This window comes from Microcebus murinus, chromosome 1 (assembly GCF_040939455.1).
Source record: "Microcebus murinus isolate Inina chromosome 1, M.murinus_Inina_mat1.0, whole genome shotgun sequence".
Lineage (NCBI taxonomy): Eukaryota > Metazoa > Chordata > Mammalia > Primates > Cheirogaleidae > Microcebus > Microcebus murinus.
The window spans coordinates 114,902,474-114,919,560 of record NC_134104.1 but is presented as its reverse complement, the minus strand read 5'-3'; the positions used below and the strand labels follow the sequence as shown (position 1 = coordinate 114,919,560).

The 17,087-nt window shown below is 38.3% G+C and overlaps 1 non-coding gene across 1 annotated transcript; it reads right to left on the bottom strand.

Annotated features, from left to right (window-relative positions):
• Positions 1-1,275: 1,275 nt before the first annotated feature.
• On the bottom strand, positions 1,276-1,337 carry LOC142875373 (U7 small nuclear RNA). The gene has a single exon (XR_012922751.1). It is a non-coding gene; the product is annotated as a U7 small nuclear RNA (small nuclear RNA).
• Between the last annotated feature and the right edge of the window lie 15,750 nt (positions 1,338-17,087).

The window sequence follows — 17,087 nt, the reverse complement described above, 5'->3', positions numbered from 1 at the left end:
CCTTAACAAAATGGAGCCAGGGGGCCATGGAGAAGGAGCCCTCACACACTTGATTGTAACAAGACTTACCACAAGAAATGCCCACATGCATCCTACTATAGGAACTATGCAAGGAACTCTTCAAACATGCAGCATTCCAGATAAGCGGCTCGCACAAGGACACTTGCCTGAGAACGGCTGCCTCCACCAGCGAGCTAACACCAACTCCTACAACAAGCCCCTATAATCAGTGGTGTTTGTTTCAAAACAATTTATCTGGAATTCTCCTTCTTTGCTCTTTAAAAGTTTCCCCTAGCTTCAACCTCTTTGGATGTGCCTATGGTTCACAACAGCTTGCACACTCTTGATTGCAATGCCCTGCTAGTCCCAAATGAACTCTTTCTTTAGAGTCTCTCTCTGTTATATTAAATTGGCATAATCTGATGTCAGAGGAGTGGGATCCAAAGAGGACAAGCCTTTTCCTGGATCAGTGACCCTAGAACCATGTGTGGGACCCACCTGAGCCCGCCGTATCTCCTGCTTTCATGAGCTGTCTGTGCACTGGGTTTCTTGGACTTGAACTCCCTCCTTTCGGCTGAGCTCTGACTTTACTTGGGATCTGGTTTTACATAGGCCTAAAGGACATTGTCCTGCTGAGGAGTACTCTTTTGGATTATAAGGTTTATAAAGAGACTTCATGTCCTTTCTGGTAAATATTGTTTTGGTTTCACTTTTGCTTTGGTCCTTTATGCACAGAATTTAAACTGGTATTACATAGACTTTTCTGTTTCTGAACATCCGTTGAGAGCAAAATAATATTCCAAAGGTAGACAGCTAGCCGACTCTAGTGGCTAGAGTCGATCAGCTAGCCACTAGGGTGGTCACCAGCATTTTATGAGAGACTCTGGGCTCCAAAGATCAAGACTCATATATGGGGATAAAGTGGTCACAGACAGGCAAGGTTACCACTAGGGATCTGCCAGTCTCAAGAAAATTTTCATGCAACAGGGAAACCTTGGTCATGGGTTCAACAATGAGTACAGTCCACCAAGTAAAATAAGTATCCTGTGCAAGGCACATTTATAAAAGCAAAACACTTTGCCCACCAACCCTAACCTCCTTACACTACTTACAGAATCTTTTCTTTGCTCTCTTGAGATTGATAAGAAACAAGATGACAAGATGGGATCCCCAATTTTAAGACATGCCAGGACCACCTTCCTTCAGGAACTCCAGCCAGCTGCACGTTCAAACGTTGTGACCCACCTAGTGCATATTTTATTTTATTTATTTGTTATGGGTCTTCCAGTGAGGACTGGAAAACCTGCTAGACACATTCTAAAAGAACTGTAACACTGCCTTAGTGCATTTTTAAACTGATGGGCAAATTACACCAAAGATAATTTAGACCTCCAGAGGCCATTGTTAGGATCATTTCAAACTCCTCAAGCTTGTTTTCCTTAGAACTAAATTAGAAGACCAGGCCGGGCGCGGTGGCTCACGCCTGTAATCCTAGCTCTCTGGGAGGCCGAGGCGGGCGGATTGCTTGAGGTCGGGAGTTCAAAACCAGCCTGAGCAAGAGCGAGACCCCGTCTCTACTATAAATAGAAAGAAACTAATTGGCCAACTAATATATATGGAAAAAATTAGCCGGGCATGGTGGCGCATGCCTGTAGTCCCAGCTACTTGGGAGGCTGAGACAGAAGGATCGCTTGAGCCCAGGAGTCTGAGGTTGCTGTGAGCTAGGCTGACGCCACGGCACTCACTCTAGCCTAGGCAACAAAGTGAGACTCTGTCTCAAAAAAAAAAAAAAAAAAAAAGAAGACCATAGATATAGGGTCAAATAGTCCAAATAGGATGCACATTTCAATGGGCATCTCATGGCTTCAAAACACATTCAGAACTCAAAAATTGCCATGCTGTAAAATACTGTCACAAAGTTAGTCGAGACTCTTTCCTGTCTGGAGCTTTCCCTCCCCTAGAATGAGTGCCGTGGCGTCATTCTAGCTCACAGCAACCTCAAATTCCTGGGCTCAAGCAATCCTGCTGTCTCAGCCTCCCAAGTAGCTGGGACTACAGGCATGTGCCACCATGCCCGGCTTATTTTTTCTATATATATTAGTTGGCCAATTAATTTCTTTCTATTTTTAGTAGAGACAGGGTCTTGCTTTTGCTCAGGCTGGTTTTGAACTTCTGACCTTGAGCAAGCCGCCTGCCTCGGCCTCCCAGAGTGCTAGGATTACAGGCGTGAGCCACCGTGACCGGCCCCAACTTGGCTTTTTATATACGAAACTTCCAGGGAAGTTCCAGACAGGGAAATGAAGTGGTTAAAATATACTACACTGGCATGCTGATTTTTTAAGTTAAAGACATTTAGAAAAGAGCAAGTGCTAAAAGGATCAATCTGACCTTCGTGCTATTTTTTAGAAATAGGAGGTGAGGCCCGGCGCGGTGGCTCACGCCTGTAATCCTAGCCCTCTGGGAGGCTGAGGCGGGAGGATTGCTCGAACTCAGGAGTTCGAAACCAGCCTGAGCAAGAGCGAGACCCCGTCTCTACTATAAATAGAAAGAAATTAATTGGCCAACAAATATATATAGAAAAAATTAGCTGGGCATGGTGGCGCATGCCTGTAGTCCCAGCTACTTGGGAGGCTGAGGCAGAAGGATTGCTTGAGCCAGGAGTTTGAGGTTGCTGTGAGCTAGGCTGACGCCATGGCATGCACTCTAGCCTGAGCAACAAAGTGAGACTCTGTCTCAAAAAAAAAAAAAAAAAATATGAGATGAAATTCCCATGTAAAGGACACTGTCCCTATGCTAGAGAGAAAGTCGACATCCTTATCTTCAAGGACAAGAAGTTGAGACTGAAAGAATACTATACAGAGCTTGTTAGAATAACTTATCTTTTACTCCTCCTCACATAATTTAGTCATATTTTTACAGTTTGCTATTTGTTGTCCAATGCGATATATTGGTAAGTGACTCTAAATGTTTCTCTGGGATCTTCATTTCCTTATAAGGGTTCCTGTGCTACATAAAATATATATTATGCTTTTCTCCTTTTAATCTATCTTATGTTTATTTAATTTTTGGAACCATCCCAGACCCTAAGAGGATGAAAATGGATTTTCCCCCATCTGGTTTCTGGTGATGAGTTTGGGAAGCTAAAGGCTGGGCCATTTCACATGTTCTAGAGCCTACAGATAGGATTCTAAGAGACTTGACAAAAGGTGGCAGAAAGTAGGAATTCTCACCAAAGTCAGCTCTATTCTAGATTTTTATCTGTAGTGCTTGTTTGATAGAGGAAGGTAAAGATTTCTCCTTGTCCCTTCTTTTCTAAATTTGTATTGGCAGGATAAAAACATCTGCAAGAAATGATGCTTTGAATTATGACTTTTGTGAATTTGGTTCTAGGTGCCCATTAGTTATTGATCCAAAGACTCCCCAAAATAGTCCTTGTTTTCTCCATCTCTGTCTTGTGTGTGATTGGTCATAAGGGGGAAAAAAAATCATAATAACATTCTCCTTTCACCTTATTTTATGCCTTAAGAATTTGGCTTTGTGACCAGTGAGGATATTCTCGCTGGTCTCCACCAGCCAAGGTCAAGTTGTTGGGATTGGGTCAGGTTGCGAGCTAGCTGGATAAAAGCCTAAAACACAAAGTGTCTGTCTGAATGAGTCAGTTCACAAGGGAATTTGTCTTAATTGTTTCAAGTTTCATTTCCTTGTTAACAATGAGAGTCTTTGCTTTCTTAGGCTATCTTTGGGAGAAACCTTGGACCTTGTGAGGCATTGCATTTTTTTGCACCATCTTTGGGGATACCTCTTGCATCCATGGTTAAGCTATAAAAAGCTTATTGGTTTTAAGTGACAATTGAAATAGGTATATCTTTGGAAATTTACACTAAAAGTATTTTTTTTAGAGAGCTCTCTTCCTAAACAACTGTTCTGTTGGTACCTACAGGAAGATTTGACTTAAGAGAAGAAAATAAAATGTTTTTGAAAATTAAGCATTCTCTCAGAAAACTAGGAAATAGCCCCAATATTTTTAAGTTCATATGATCTGGGATAACCTTTAGGAAATAAAAAGCTAGTTTAAGTTTGTTGGTTTATTTAAAACAGTAATGTGTTCACAGTTGTCAACATTAAATTTAATGCAAGCACAAAACTTCTTCTACCTAGATTTACTAATTAAAAAGCTTATGTACTATGGGGCCAGGCATGATGGCTTATGCCTATAATCCCAGCACATTGGGAGGCTGAGGTAGGAGGATTGCTTGAGCCTAGGGGTTCGAGGCTGTGATGGGCTATGATTAGGCCACAGCACTCCAACCTGAGAGACAGAAGCAAACTCTGTCTCCAAAACAAACAAACAAACAAACAAAAAACTCTCAACAAATTAGATATAAAAAGTATACACCTTAATACAATGAAGGCCATATATGACAAACCCACAGCTAACATCATGCTGAAGAGAAAAGCTAAAAGCTTTCCTCTAAGATCAGGAACAAGACCAGGATGCCCACTTTCAGCGCTTAGTTTAATATAGTACTGGGAATGTAGCCTAGCCAAAGCAATGGGACAAGAGAGAGATAAAAGTCATCCAAATTGGAAAGGAGGAGTCAAATTATCCCTCTTTCCAGACAGCATGGTCTTACATAAAGAAAACCCTAAAGATGCCACCAAAAAAAAAAACAAACCTGTTAGAACTAATGAGCAAATTCAGTAAGGTGGCAGGATACAAAATCAATATGCAACAATCAGTAGCATTTCTATATGCTAATAGTGAAGTATTTGAAACAGAAATCAAGACAACAATCCCAGGCCTGACTCAGTGGCTCACACTGAGTCAGGTAATCCTAGTCAGGTAATCCACACAGGTCTAGGTAATCCTAGACCTCTGGGAGGCTGAGGCAGGAGGATTGCTTGAGCTTAGGAGTTGGAGACCAGCCTGAGCAAGAGTGAGACCCCATCTCTACAAAAAATAGTGAAAAAAAAATTAGCCAGGGGTTGTGGCAAAAGCCTGTAGTCCCAGCCACTGGGGAGGTTGAGGCAGGAGAATTGCTTGAGCCTAGGAGTTTAAGGTTGCTGTGAGCTATAATGATGCCACTGCACTCTAGCCTGAACGATAGAGCAAGACTCTGTCTCAAAAGAAAAAAAAAAGAGATAAAGACAACAATCCTATTTCTAATAGCTATATATTAATACAGCTATATAGGAATAATTTTAACAAAGGAGGTAAAAGAACTCTACATTGAAAACACTGATGATAGAAATTGAAGAGGACACAAATAGTGGAGAGATAGCCTGTGTTCATGTATTGGAAGAATTACTATTATTAAATTGGACATACTACTCAAGGCAATCTATAGATTTAATGCAATTCTTATCAAAATACCAACATCATTCTTCACAGAAATTAGAAAAACATCGAGGCATAGTAGCCCATGCTTATGGTCTCAGCTATGTAAGAGGCCAAAGCAGAAGAATCACTTAGGCCCAAGAATTTGAGGCGTAGTAAGCCATGATCATGCCTATGAATAGACATAGCACTCCTGCCTATGCAACACAGAGAGAACTTCTTTTTTAAAAAGAAAAGTGAAAAAAAAGAAAAAGGAAGGAAGGAAGGAAAGAAGGAAAAGAGAAAAAGAAAAATCAATGTTAAAATTCATATGGGTTTACTAAAGACACCAACTAGCCAAAAGCAATCCTGAGCAAAAAGAACAAAGCTGGAAGCATCACACTGCCTGATGTCAAATAAACTTCAAAGCTATAGTAACTAAAACAGAACGATATTGGCATAAAAACAGACAGACGGGCCAACTGAGCAGACTGGAGAGCCCAGAAATAAATACATACGCGTACAGCCAACTGATTTTTGACAAAGATGCCAACAACACACATTGGGGAAAAGACAGTCTGTTCAATGAACGGTGCAGAGAAAATTGGATATCCACATGCAGAAGAATAAGACTAGATCCCTACCTCTCACTATGTACAAAAAAATTAACTGAAGATGGGGTAAAGGCTTAAATATAAAACCCTAAACTATGAAAGTACTAGAAGAAAACATAGGAGAAACACTTCATGTTATTGGGCTGGGCAAGGATTTTTAAAATAAGACCTCAAAAGCATAGTCAACATAAGCAAAAATAAACAAATGAGATCACATCAAACTAAAAAGCTTTTGCATAGGAAAGTAAACAATTAACAGAGTTAAGAGACAACCTACAGAATGGGAGAAAATATTTGCAAACTATACATCTGAGAAGGGTTAATATTCACAATGTATAAGGAACCTAAACAACTCAACAGCAAAATAATAAAAAATTAAGAAACCCTGATTTTAAAATATTTAAAAGTTCTTAAAATTTAATAGGCATTTCCCAAAAGAAAACATATAAATGGCCAAAGGTATATGAAAAAATGCTCAACATCACCAATCATCAGGGAAATGCAAATTAAAACCACCAGGAGATCTGGATGGGAAGATATTTAACTTGAGAAAAAAAAGAAAAGAGAGAGAGAAAAAAAAACACCCCACAAAACAAGTGTTGGTGAAGATGTAGAGAAAACGGAACACTTAAATATTGTTGGTAGGATTTTATTTATTTATTTATTTTGAAACAGAGTCTACTTTGTTGCCGAGGCTAGAGTGAGTGCTGTGGCGTCAGCCTAGCTCACAGCAACCTCAAACTCCTGGGCTCAAGCAATCCTTCTGCCTCAGCCTCTCAAGTAGCTTGGACTACAGGCATGAGCCACCATGCCCAGCTAATTTTTTCTATATATATAAGTTGGCCAATTAATTTCTTTCTATTTATGGTAGAGACGGGGTCTCGTTCTTGCTTAGGCTGGTTTCGAACTCCTGACCTCGAGCAATCCGCCTGACTCAGCCTCCCAGAGTGCTAGGATTACAGGCGTGAGCCACCGTGCCCGGCCTGTTGGTAGGATTTTAAATAAGTATATCCATTATTGAACCCAGTTTGGAGATTCCTCAAAAAATTAAAAATAGAACTATCATATGATCCAGCAATCCCACTATTGGTTATATATCCAAAGGAAATAAAATCAGTATGTTCAAGAAATATCTGCATTCCCATGTTTATTGCAGCACATTTTACAATAGCCAAGATATGGAATCAACCTGTGTCTAACAACTGATTAATGCATAAAGAAAACGTGGTATGTACACACAACGAAATACTATTCAGCCCTAAAAAAGAATGAAATGCTGTCATTTGAGACAACACAATTGAAACTGGAGGATATCAAGTTAAATGAAATAACCCAGACAAATACTACATGATCTCACTCATATATGAAATCTAAAAAAAAAAAGTTAATATCATAGAAGCAGAGAATAGAATAGTGGTTACCAGAAACTGGGGAAGTTGAAGGGGAGGAGAGGCTGAAAAGATGTTGATCAATGAGTACAAAGTTATAATTAGGAGGAATAAGATTGTGGGGTTCTACTAGGTGAGCATGGTTAACAGTAAGGTATTGTATGTTATAAAATAGCTGTAAGAGAGGCTTTTGAATGTTCTCACCACAAAGAAATGATACATGTGTGAGGTGATGGATTCGCTAATTACCCTGATTTGATCCTTATAAAACATATATGGATCAAAATGTCATATGGTACCCCATAAATATGTACAATAACAATGTGTCCATTAAAAAATAAAAATTAAAAAACCCACAATGATATTTTTAAAAAATATTTTCAAATGATGTTAATGTACAAAATACTCATATAAAATAGTTCAAAATCGCTTATTTCCTGGGTTTTTACTCAAATTAAGGTTACTAAAAGTTAAAAACTATAATTAATATATGTATTTCTACATACAAAGGTACAAAAAATTAATATGTATTTTTGGTAAGAAAAGTTATAAGAGAGATATGAGGATGTCTTTTTTGTTTAAAAAAAGAGTAATTTGTTTGGCTTGGAGGTTATTTCAAAATAAATGAATAAAGAAAGGAGTGATATAGATAAAACTTAATGAATATAATAAATTGGGGAAGTAAATTAGAATTTTGTGTGATCAGATTAATTAAAAAAAAAAAAAAAAAAAAAAAAGAAAGTTGTTTTTGTCCTAAAGTAAAATGACTGGATTATTATTTTTCCAAAGTGGAAAAAAGAAAAATACAGGGCAAAAACTAATTGGGATAAAATGTTGTAAAAGATTTAAAAAGTTGTGAAAATTTTATGAATGATAAATCCTATCAAAGGAATTGTGTGATCAAGCTAAGATTAAAAAGAGGCCGGGCACAGTGGCTCACGCCTGTAACTCTAGCACGTTGGGAGGCTGAGGTGGGCAGATCCTTTGAAAAGGAATTTGAGACCAGCCTGAGCAAGAGCGAGTCCCCATCTCTACTAAAAAAATAGAAAGAAATTAGCTGGACAACTAAAAATATATATATATATAAAATAAGCCGGGCACGGTGGTGCATGCCTGTAGTCCCAGCTACTCGGGAGGCTGAGGCAGCAGGATTGCTTGAGCCCAGGAGATTGAGGTTGCTGTGAGCTAGGCTGAAGCCACAGCACTCTAGCCTGGGCAACAGAGTGAGACTGTCTCAAAAAATATATATAAATTTTTCTAAAAATTGATCATTCATATCAAAGGTGCACTTACATAAAACTAGAATTTGGTCTCCTATGTTAAAACTACAGGGTGTTCTTGGAGTATTGATCTGCTCATAATAGAAAATAATGAAAAAAATTTCTTTACCTTTTAGGTAACTGGCCTAAGAAACAAAGATTTTTTTTTTATTTCAGCATATTATGGGGGTACAAACATTAAGGTTGCATACATTGCCCTTGCCTCCCCTCCCCCCTCAAGTCAGAGCTTCAAGCGTGTCCATCCCCCAGTCGTGCGCATCGCACTCACTGTGTATGTATATACCCATCCCCTCCTTCCCCTCCAAACCGCCTGACAACCAATAAGAAACAAAGATTTTGTGTATTATCAAAATAATTTCTTGTGCTTTATGTTTTCTTTAATAGGTCTTTGATTACTTTTAAGAACCTGAGTCTTCTCAGTATCAAAAACCTAAGATTTATTTTGTTTGGTCATAACTATGTAACTTTGCTCATAATGTAGCATATGTATGTATCAAAATGTCAAATTGTATCCCATAAATATATATAATTACAATGTATCAATTTAAAAATTAAAATGAAAAAACCCTGTATTTGTCTTTAAATTGTTTCATTGTCACTTGAATAGATGACCGAGATCACATTTAATTAAAAGTGTTAAATTGTTTGACATTTTTGACAAACAAAAATTTAAATTCTGACTTAAGTCTTTTTTTGATCTGCAATAACTTTGTCAACAATTGATGAACCTGGATGATGGGTATAAGTATGTTTATCATACTATCCTTGCAACTTTTCTGTAGGTTGGAAATTTTTTAAAATTAGAAGTTAGGAGGGGAAAGGCTCAACACATTTGCACCCTCTTTATAAAGCCTTTCTTGATAGATTTGAGCACTCTTTTTGCTGTGCTCCACAAGGCTCTGTAGACACTTCTATATATTGGCATATATCTGATGAATCTTTGCACCCATTCCTTTCCTGGGATAGAGACCCTCTTGAGAGTAGGGACTCAATCTATTTTATCTTTGTATTATCTCTACCAACCACACAACAGGACTGAAATAAATGTTTATTGAATAGACTGAGGAATGAAGCAACAGATGTCTGAAATAAGCTAAACACTTTTGGAAGTCATTTCCATTTTCAGACCTAAACGGCAAGCTTTCAGAGTTGACCTCCAACCACAAGCTGCTGCTGGGATTGACACTTTTATAACTCAACAATTTGAGTTCATCAGACAATCTAAATATGTCACTGTGAACTTCCTCTCCCAGAATGAGAATCCAAATGTTAAATGAAGGAATTGTGCATTCCTGAGATCAACTCCTGCAGTAGGAGAGGAGTCCATGTGTGCTTGCCCTGTTTCTCATCTGTAAGGCAGCTTTTCGGACAGATTTTCCTTAAGACCAAAGAATCTCCTTAAAAGATTGGTTTCTTTTTGGCCAGGCGCAGTGGCTCACACCTGTAATCCTAGCACTCTAGGAGGCCGAGGCGGGCGGATTGCTCAAGGTCAGGAGTTCAAAACCAGCCTGAGCAAGAGTGAGACCCCTTCTCTACTATAAATAGAAATTAATTGGCCAACTAATATATATAGAAAAAATTAGCCGGGCATGGTGGACATGCCTGTAGTCCCAGCTACTCAGGGGGCTGAGGCAGCAGGATTGCTTGAGCCCAGGAGTTTGAGGTTGCTGTGAGCTAGGCTTGACACCACGGCACTCACTCTAGCCTGGGCAACAAAGCGAGACTCTGTCTCAAACAAAAACATTTTTTTTGTATAAAGCTTTGTCAGACTAATTTTTATAGACTAACTAGATTTTATCACTGTTTATATGTTTTCTGTACACTTATTTAGTACTTTGAAGAGTTTTTTCAATACTTTGGCCTGATTTTCTCCTTAGAGAAACTGTGTTTCCTAACCAGGTTGAATTCAATTAGTTTTCACTAAGTGTTAGATTTTTTAGGTTCCCTAACCCTTGGGAGTTTATAATTTGGTATATATGTATAATGCTTAAGTTGGGGCTAAAAAAAAAAAAATAAAAAAAAATAAAAAAAATAAAAAAATAAATAAAAAATTTGGTATATATGAATAGTTAAATCCCTCAATTTGGTTATGTTAGCTACAATTTTTCCTGGTTGATATCATTTGCTTGGTATAGGTATAAAAGCTGCCTAGAATTATAATGGTTAAGGCTTCCTTTTTAATTTTTCAATAGTATTTTATTATATATATATATATATATATATATATTTTTTTTATTTTTTAGTAGAGATGAGGTCTTGCTCTTGCTCAGGCTGGTCTCAAATTCCTGAGCTCAAGCTATCTACTTGCCTCTGCCTCCCAGAGTGCTAGGATTACAGGTGTGAGCCACTGCACCCAAACAATTTTTCAATCATATTAAAATCTACTTTTTTTTACTATAGTTTTATGAACTTTTGCCCACATTTAAAAAATTATTTTGGAAGATTGAGATTTAATTGGATAGACTCACCATTTCTCTACCATATTTGATATCTCCAATTGCAAGAACAGTGTTTTTGCCACCAGCTCTGACAATAGGATTTTAAGATTTGAATTTCAGTTTAATTTAATACCTTCTAATCGGGATATTCAGTTATTTTCTGAAAACCAGAAGGGTGTCATCTGAAGAATTGGTCCTTTTATGTAAACAATGCATTCCCTTTGTTTAAACATGTTTTTAAGATATCACATGTTGGAACAAGCAAATCTTAATCTCCTATTAACATTACAAATATGGGAAGTAAAAGGAACTTATTTGGAGAAAGAAGATTGCTTTATGGAGACAAAAGAGAGTTCATGCAAAAAGATAAACAGCTCAGTTTGAAAATGGACAAAAGACTTGAATAGGTATTTCTCAAAAGAAGATATACAAAGGGCCAACAAGTACACTAGTCATTAGGAAAATGCAACTCAAAACTACGATGACATGCCGTTTCACACCCACTAGGATGGTCACAATAAAAAAAATAGAAAATAACGAGTGTTGGTGATGACATAGAGAAATCTGAACCTTCCTACAGTACATTGCTGGTGGGAAAGAAAAATAGTGCAGCCACCGTGGAAAAATCTTTTGTGGCAGCTCAATAAGCTCAATCATGTCACCCAGCAAGCCCACTCCTAGGTGTATACCCTAAACAATTGAATGCAGATGCTCAAATAAAAACGTGTATGTGAATGTTTATAGGAGCACCAGTCATAATAGTCAAAAGGTGGAAACAACCCAAATGTCCATTAATCAGATGAGTGAGTGAGTACACAAAGTGTGGCATACACACACAATGGAATATTATTCAGCCACAGAAGCAATGAAGGACTGATACAAGCTATAATGTGGGTGACCCTCGAATACACTATGTAAAGTGAAGGAAGCCTGGCACAAAAGGCCACTTAACATAATATTTCACATGTGCCGTCTTGACCCAGTTTTGAGGTCGTGACTGAAAGTCTCCATTCCGCTTTATGGACGGTTGCTAAGGCTCCCCTGCACCCCCCAATCTGTCCGGCTGTAGCACTTCCGGGTCACAGTACCTACAAACCCCGCTGCCAGAAGGCCCCAGATACCCAGTGCCCAGGGATGGGCTCTTCCTCCTGGAGCCCACGGAATTATTCAAAACACCCCATCCACAGGAAGCCCACAGAAGCTAGCTGACCCCATCCTGTTTGTCACACAAAAGCTGCCTCCTCCAGTTCCAGTTTGCTATTATTCTGTCCCCAAATGCAACCCAAAGTGTGGCCTGTGTGGCAGCCTTCTTTTGTTTAAAGCACTAAAAAAATAAAGTTCTGCCTTTCATCTGAGTGTCTTTGTGTTGTTTCCTGCCATACGAAGAAACTATAATCATACCTAAAATCATATAATCCTAAAACAGCCACATATTACATAATTCCATTTATATGAAATGGATAGAATAGGCAAATCCATACAGAAAGGGAGCAGGTTTGTGGTTGCCGGAGCTGTGAGGAAGGAGACTAGGGAACGACTGCTTAATGGGTACAGAGCTTCCACCTGGGGGCATAACAATGTCCTGGAATTAGATAGTAGTGATGGCTACACATCCTAAACATACTTAATACTGCAGATTGTACCCTTTAAAACTGTTAAAGTGGTACATTTCATTATGTATATTTTACCACAGTAAAAAGAACTAGAAGGCAAAAAATAAGACAGAGCCTAAAAAAAAAAAAAAAAAAAAAAAAAAAAAAAAGAGATAGAGAGAATGCAAGTACATGTTTTAAAATATCCTAATTTCCTGAGTACACAAAAACAGTTTTGCCAGCTGCGGTGGCTCATGCCTATAATCCTAGCACTCTGGGAGGCTGAGGTGGGAGGATCACTTGAGCTCAGGAATTGGAGACCAGCTTGAGCAAAAGTGAGACCCAGCCTCTACTAAAAATAGGAAAAATTGGTCAGGCATGGTGGTGCACCCTGGTAGTCCCAGCTACTCTGGAGGCTGAGACAGGAGGATCACTTGAGTCCAGGAGTTTGAGGTTGCAGTGAGCTATGATGACACCACTGCAGTCTACTGGGGGAGACAGAGCAAGACTGTCTCAAAAAAAAAAAAGAAAGAAAGAAAGAAACAAAGTTTTATCAATTTCTCTAAGTGTGCATGGTCTATTTTTTCTAAACATAGACTGAATTTGTTGTGTAAAATGGAAAAATGAAATAGATTTATGTTAATGTATTTATCAACAAATAAATACTATTAATACCCTATATACCAACGGAACGGCCAAGATTGGAGACTGACAAGACAAATGTTGGTGGGGAAGGGGAGTGACCTTGATTCTCATATGTTATTGGTAGGGGTGTAAAATGGAAAAAGTCTGACAGTTTCTTATGAATATAAACATATGTGTATCCTATGACCCACAAATGCAATTCCTAGGTATTTACCAAGGATAAAGGAAAACAAATGTACACAAAAAGACTAGTAAAAGGGTGTTCATAGTATATTTATTCCTAAGAACTTCAAACTGGAAGTAACCCAGCTGTCCATCAGTTAAAGAATAAGTAACAAGCAGCCGGGGCTCATGCCTGTCATCCTACCACTCTGGGAGACCGAGGCGGGCGGATTGTTTGAGCTCAGAAGTTCAAGACCAGCCTGAGCAAGAGCAAGACCCTGTCTCTACTAAAAAATAGAAATAAATTAGCTGGACAACTAAAGATATTTAGAAAGACTTAGCCAGGTGTGGTGGCGCATGCCTGTAGTCCCAGCTACCAGTACTTGGGAGGCTGAGGCAGGAGGATCATATGAGCCCAGGAGTTGGAGGTTGCTGTGAGCTAGGCTGACGCCACGGCACTCTAGCCTGGGTAATAGAGTGGGACTCTATCTCAAAAAAACAAATAAACAAACAAACAAATAAAAGAATAAATAACAAGCTATGTTCTATGCACAATGCACTACTACTCAGAAATAGAGACAAACAACTGATACACATAATAACATAAATGAATCCCAAAACATTATACTGAGTTAAACCTTACATAAAAAATACATACTGTATTATTCCATTGGTATAAAGTTCTAGAACTGGGAAAACTAATCCATGGTTGAAAAATTTCAGAACAATGCTTGTTTCTGGAGGTGGAAAGTTACTGCCTCTGATTTCTGTGTATTGATTTTGTATCCTGAGACTTTACTAAATTCATTTATCAGTTACAGGAGTTTCTTGGTTGAATCTTTGGGGTTTTCTAGATATAATATCATATCATCAGCTAACAGTGAAAGTTTGATCTCTTCTGCCCCTATTTGGACACCTTTAATTCCATTTTCCTGTCTGATTGCTGTAGCCAAGACTTCCAGCACTATGTTGAACAGAAGTGGAGATAGTGGGTAGCCTTGTCTGGTTCCAGTTCTAAGTGGGAATGATTTCAATTTTTCCCCATTCAGTATGATGTTGGCTATGGGTCTGTCATATATGGCTTGTATCATTTTTAGGTATGTCCCTTCTATGCCTATTTTCTTAAGTGTTTGTATCATGAAAGGGTGTTGAATTTTGTCAAAAGCTTTTTCTGCATCTATTGAAAGAATCATGTGGTCTTTGTTTTTGCTTCTGTTTATGTGGTGAATTGCATTTATAGATTTACGTATGTTGAACCATCCCTGCATCCCTGGGATGAAGCCCACTTGGTTGTGATGGATTATTTTTTTGATAAGCGTCTGGATTCGGTTAGCTAAGATTTTGTTGAAAAATTTTGCATCTATATTCATTAGTGATATTGGTCTGTAGTTTTCTTTTTTTGTTGCATCCTTTTCTGGTTTTGGTATCAGAGTAATATTCGCTTCATAAAAGGTGTCCGGGAGGTTTCCGTTCTTCTCAATGTTGTGGAATAGTTTCTGCAAGATAGGTACTAGTTCTTCTTTGTAAGTGTGGTAAAATTCGGGTATGAAGCCATCTGGACCGGGACTTTTCTTTTTAGGGAGATTTTTAATTGCTGTTTCTATTTCAGCTGTTGAGATTGGTCTGTTCAGGGAATCTATTTCTTCCTGATTGAGCCTAGGGAGGCTGTGTGTTTCTAGAAATTTGTCCATTTCCTCCACATTTTCCAGTTTGTGTGCATAATGATTTTTGTAGTATTCATAAATTATATCTTGTATCTCTTTGGGATCAGTTGTGATATCTCCTTTTTTATTCCTGATGGAGCTTATTAGAGATTTCTCTTTTCTGCTTTTTGTTAGTTTAGCCAATGGTGTGTCAATTTTGTTTATTTTTTCAAAGAACCAACATTTTGTTTTATTAATCTCCTGAATAGCTTCCCTGTTTTCAATTTCGTTTAGTTCTGATTTGATCTTGTTGATTTCACTTCTTCTGCTGGGTTTGGGGTTGGTCTGTTCTTCTTTTTCCAGCTCTTTGAGTCGTTTCATTAGATTGTCTATTTGTGATCTTTTTGTCTTTTGGTTATAGGCATTAATGGAGATAAACTTTCCTCTCAGAACTGCTTTAGCTGTGTCCCAGAGGAGTTGATAACTTGTTTCTCCATTGTCATTTTCTTCATAGAATTTTTTTATTTCCATCTTGATTTCTTCATTTATGAAGTAATCATTTAGTAGGAGGTTGTTTAATTTCCACGTTTTTGTATAGAAATGTGAGTTTCTGTTAGGGTTGATTTCTAGTTTTATTCCACTGTGATCTGAGAAGGTACATGGTATGATTTCTATTTTTTTAAATTTCTTGAGATTTACTTTGTGTCCTAGGATATGGTCAATCTTAGAGAATGTCCCGTGAGCTGATGAGAAGAACGTATATTCAGTGGATTTTGGGTAGAATGTCCTGTAGATGTCAGTCAGACCCAATTGTTCCAGGGTTTTGTTTAAGTCCATTATTTCTTTTCTTTTCTTTTCTTTTCCTTTTTTTTTTTTTTTGAGACAGAGTCTCACTTTGTTGCCCAGGCTAGAGTGAGTGCCGTGGCGTAAGCCTGGCTCACAGCAACCTCAATCTCCGGGGCTCAGCGATCCTACTGCCTCAGCCTCCCGAGTAGCTGGGACTACAGGCATACGCCACCATGCCCGGCTAATTTTTTGTATATATATTTTTAGTTGGTCAATTAATTTATTTCTATTTTTGGTAGAGACGGGGTGTCACTCAGGCTGGTTTCAAACTCCTGACCTTGAGCAATCCGCCTGCCTCGGCCTCCCAAAGTGCTAGGATTACAGGCATGAGCCACCATGCCCGGCCCATTATTTCTTTATTAATTTTCTGTTTGGAGGATCTGTCTTGTGCTGTCAGTGGGGTGTTGAAATCTCTGGTGATTATGGAGTTGCTATTAATCCATTTGCTTAGATCCAGTAAGGTTTGCTTTATGAAACTGGGTGCACCTAAGTTGGGTGCATATATATTTAAAATTGTTATCTCTTCTTGTTGAAGTGTGCCCTTCACCATTATATAATGACCCTCTTTGTCTTTCACTACTTTTGTCGGTTTAAAAACTAAATCATCTGAAATTAGAACTGCCACGCCAGCCTTCTTTTGGCTTCCACTTGCCTGGAATACTGATATCCACCCTTTTACTTTTAGTCTATGTGCATCCTTGCAGGTTAGATGTGTTTCCTGAAGACAGCATATACTTGGCCTGTATTTTCTTATCCATTCAGCCAGCCTATGTCTCTTGAGTGGAGAGTTTAAACCATTCACATTTATTGAGAGAACTGATAGGTAAGGTAGATTACTGTTCATCCTGTTGGGTTGGATGTTGTTGCTTTGATTTCTCTCTTGAACCATTGTATTATCTGGCCTTTAATCTTTGGGTTTTGGTTGTTTTTATATTCGTGAGTTTTTATTATGGTGTTCCATGCGTAATACTGTTTTGAGTAGTTCTTGTAGGGCTGGTCTTGTCTTGGTGAATTCTCTGAGACTTTGCTTGTCTGAGAATGTCTTTATTTCTCCTTCATAGATGAAGCTTAGTTTTGCAGGGAATAAGATTCTAGGCTGGGCATTGTTTTGTTTCAGAAGAGTGAGAATGGGGCCCCAGTCTCTCCTTGCTTGTAAAGTCTC